At 39.0% G+C, this 4,705-nt stretch overlaps 1 non-coding gene across 1 annotated transcript; it reads left to right on the top strand.

The window, feature by feature from the left end:
- Positions 1–679: 679 nt before the first annotated feature.
- Positions 680–786, top strand: LOC145608207 (small nucleolar RNA R71). Its single transcript, XR_014105753.1, has one exon. It is a non-coding gene; the product is annotated as a small nucleolar RNA R71 (small nucleolar RNA).
- Positions 787–4,705: the final 3,919 nt, after the last annotated feature.

The following is a 4,705-nucleotide window of genomic DNA, read 5'->3' as shown; positions in this document are numbered from 1 at the left end:
TCGTCTTAAAAAAAATATTACATATGAAATCCGGATAAACTCGTTCATTCATTAAACAAATCATTTTTAGCATTCAATTGAAAGATTATAAGTGTTATGCACTTTACCTGTAACACCCCAATAATTTGAATATTTTGAAATTAAATTAGGGAAAAATACAAATCAATATTATAAATAAAATTAAATTTCATTTATAACATATTTAAAAATACGGGGGATTACATTACCGAATAATACGGTAGAGTCATGATCATAAGATCCACATGCATCACAAAAGAAGCAACCACTAGGCATATTATTTGAAGAGGGAGGGGGTTGAGAGTTAGAAAGAGTACCTCTCCCCTTAAATTGGGAGGGAAGATTCGAAGCTTGAGAAGAAGAAGAGCTTTCAAATTTGGCCTTTATTGCGGTCATTTCTTTTTCCAAGTTTGTCATTTGTGAGGATAGGTTGTTGATCGCATTTAGATGGTCTATAGAGTACACCAAAGATCCACTCTTCCTAGTTGAATCCCTCTCACCATCTTGCCAATCTCTATAGTACTTCACCACATCCTCAATAATGTCCACCACTTCTTCTTCCGTCCTATTCATTATGGAACCTCCGGCTCCCCCATAATGGCACGATTTGCCTCGAGGACTTAGGCCACCATAGAAAATATGAATGACTCGATAGGTTGGAATTCCATGGTGGGGACACTCCCTTTGGTACTCTTTATACCTCTCCCATGCTTCGTAAAAGGCTTTCATTAGGTCTTTGCTTGAACCCTTGAATCAAAGCTCTAGGCTCCGCCGTTTTCTTTTGTTGATAGAACAAGGACAAGAATTCCTCGGTGACTTTGTCCCATGTTCTTAGGGAGTTTGGCTTTACCTCCTTATCCAACCATTCCAAGGCTCGGCCTATGAGAGAAAAGGGAAACAACTTTAGCCGGATGAACTCTTGAGAAACTCCGTTTACTTTGATAGTATTGCAATACTTTTCGAACTCCTTGAGATGGTTCAACGGACTCTCATTCTTAGCTCCGCTATATTGTCTCCTCTCTATCAAAGAAATCATAGCCGGCCTAATTTCAAAATCATTCGCCGGTGTTGTAGGTGGGGCAATTCCACTCTCAAACTTGTACGCACCGGGAATTCCCAATTCTTTCAAGGAAACTCTTCGTTGTTCTCCCATGCTTAGTTCTTCTTTAAATCCTTCTTCGCTTGAGGAACTAAACTCCAAGGATCGACTAGCAATTCTTCTCCTTGAGAGAGTCCTTTCGATTTCCGAGTCAAAAGGCACAATGGATTGATCACGAGCTCTATGCATGCAAGACTCAACGAAAATATTATTATCACGGATACAAATGTAGCCTTAAGAAACAAAATCCTTTTGTATTCTTCAATTAAAGTGAAATAGACTCAACAACTAAAGCTAAGCACCAATATCACTTCTCGGCAACGACGCCGTTTTGATAGATGAATAAACGTGTCGTCAATTGTCTATCCCAAAATCAAACACAATTTATAAAATCCTAAACAAACCTAATACAAGTATAAGGCAAGTATAGGGTCGGACCTAAAAAAGTGAGTCGGTATTAACTATAGCCTAAGTCAAGCTACTTCGAAGATTGTAGTCAGAAAATGGTTGGTACTATGGTAACAAAGCTAGATTAATCAAATAATTCAAGAAACTAAACACTAGGGATATAGGTTCCACATGCTAGTTCAATAATCATGCTAATTAATAGTTCATTCAAATGATTTAAGCATTGCAAAGGACAAACAATAGTAGCAATCAAGAGAATTGAAGAGCTATTTCCTAGAGGCCAAGCTAGTGGTCACTATGAATGGCTAATCGAGGAAATTCACAATCAAACTCAATCAACTAAAACAATTCTCAATTGATGGTTCTTGTCATTAAGAATTGCTATGCAATCTAGATTAATCTTATAGGTTGATCATTCATAATCTAATCAATCACATGAAAAACTATGTCAACCTATTTAATTGCAACAATTCAATCAATCAATGATCATCAACTAGCACAAAATATCAATCAAGCATGCTTCCCCTTCTCCATAGCAACTAATGTACTCACTAATTATGGTGTAACTCAAGAACAAATCACTAGAAATTGCATTGATCATCATTCTAAATCAAAATCAAGAGAAAACAATACCAAGTAAAATATCAAATTCAAATCCAAGGAAATCAAACAATCAAATAGGAATCTAAAACAAACAAGTAAAGATATTAACTAAAAGAAGAGATTCTCACTAATATGAATGATTGAAGAAGAAGAAATCCAAGCACAAATGATCTAATGTTGAAATACAAATCCAAAACCAAGAACTTCTCTCTAACTTCTCTCTCTAGAACTAAGCTAATGAAAATTATCTAAAAGTTGGTTTTCAAAAAGGAATTAAAAGTGTATTTATAGGCATAGAAGGAAAACAGGATCCATGCGCCCTCTCTACGAAATCCCGCGCCCGCGGGGAAATGGGTACGGAACCCATAACAAACTCCGCGGGCTGTCTGGGCCACACCCGCGCCTGCGGTAAGGCGCGGCTAAACCCCTGCTCCAAAAGAGTAACCAGAGGGTCGCGGTCTCTCTAATCTGGAGCGCCCTCTCCAATCTGCCCGTGGCCAGACCGCGGATAGGTTGTTGATCGCATTCAGGACCCGCGCCTGCGACAACCTGGCAAGATTTGATGCCCTCTCCAAGGCATCTCCAAGCAGATTGCTTCCTCCTTGCTTAGTCAATTTAGCTCATCTTGATCCCCTTGCAATGACAACTCCTTGGTACCTACAAGAAAAAATAAAAAAAAAGGAATAAAAGGGAAAAAGGGCCAAATAAAAGGAAAACACGAAGAAAACATGAAAAACACAAAGAAAGAAGGAAAGAGAAGAACTAAAGGAAAAAGGACCAAAAATAAGATAAGAAAGCATGAAAAAGGGATGAAATCATCCTACAAGACTACCCTATGAGTGCCATAAATGACACTAATCAAATCACATTATAGACCATTTTCAGAATGTGCGATACCATATAAAACATTATCGAGATAAAATGAACATTCATTGTCTTTTACTTAAAATTCAAACCCTTAGGCGTCCAGCCGAAATTGAAATGATGTTTTTGGTAATGTTGGGACCATAGTAACAACTATCAATTTTTAAAACAAGCCCAGAGGGCAAAGACGAACTAAGAGTTCCAACGGATACGGTTGCAATTCTGGCTCCATTGCCGACCCGGAGTTCAACCTCTCCCTTCTCTAGCTTCCTAACGTTCCTTAGTCCCGTAGAATTTGAAGAAAGGTGTGAGCCATATCCAATATCTAATACCCATGATGTTGAGCTAGTGAAGTTTAAGTCTATAACGAATATACCTTATTCAGAAGCAACGGTTCCGTTCTTCTTATCTTCCTTAAATTTGAGGCAATCTCTCTTCCAATTTCCCTTCTTCTTACAATCGAAGCATTCGGAATCAGATTTAGAAGATGCTACCTTCTTTTCCTTGTTGTGCTTGGTAGCTTTCGACTTAGGCAAAAAGTTCTTCTTACCTTTACCTTTGAAGCCTTTCTTCTTTTTGCCCATGCACTTGAACGACTTGCCCCTTTTCACCATGAGCATATAACGTTTTCCTTCATCTTTGAGCGTTTACTCGGCTTTCTTCAACATACCATGAAGCTTAGTGAGGGTTTGCTTCATGCTGGTAATAAGTGACTTTTATGTCACTTTTAGGGTGTCAATTGAGTCGCTTTCCGGCTTATTTTCCAATAATTTAGCTCATTTTGTTCTTTATTTCTATTATTTGCTTATTCTCATCTTTTATTTTTATTTAATGTATTTTAGTAGTTTTTAATAGTTTTTAGCTTATTTTCTTAATTTATTTAATTTCTATTATTTTCTATGTTTATATTTTAAGTTTTTAGTTCTTGATATATAATAAGTTCCTACTTTCTCACTTTATTTTCTTATTTGTTTTAATTTAGTCATTTATTTTGTTTTACTAATTTTATTTTATTTTTACTTCATTTTATTTTATTATATTTTGTTTTATCCTCGTGTCGGTTTTTGTGTGTAGGTGTTCGGGTTTTATGTTAAGTGAGTTCGGCTTCCGAATTCATGTCAAAAGTCAATAGCCACTTTCACACACCAAACAACCAACTGAGTAGCACCAATCATGAACCACCTTACCACCACCGCACCCAAGCATTACAACACCTGCTCCACCGCACATCAACCCCGCAACAGCACTTAAATCAATCTGCAGCAGCAGCCCCTGCTCCTCCGTCTCACACCCACACTTCAGCCACTCATCAACTCACCTCACACCAAGAACCACCTCCAGCCACCAATCCGCCAGCAACAACCACCAGCTCCACCACTGCTGCCCCCTTCACCACACAAAACAGCAGCCACCACTCACCACCTATCACAGACACAACAACGCCCACAATAACCACCTCACGCAACCACTTGCAAACCACCACCTGAACCACGCAATTCCCCTGTTCCACTCTCACCACCCACAACCAACCACCTCACGCAACCACTTGCGAACGACCACCTGAACCACGCAACTCCCCTGATTTCCCTCTCCTCTTCTCACTGACCCGCAACTCCAATCAACCAACCAAACCAGCCCCAGCAACCCACTACCAATCCGCAACCAACACCACCTATCAGCCCACCACAACCGCACCAGCACTCCACTCCAACT

The sequence above is a fragment of the Chenopodium album genome, chromosome 2 (genome assembly GCF_948465745.1).
Source record: "Chenopodium album chromosome 2, dcCheAlbu1.1, whole genome shotgun sequence".
Taxonomy (NCBI): domain Eukaryota; kingdom Viridiplantae; phylum Streptophyta; class Magnoliopsida; order Caryophyllales; family Amaranthaceae; genus Chenopodium; species Chenopodium album.
This window is presented reverse-complemented; position numbering and strand designations above follow the sequence as displayed.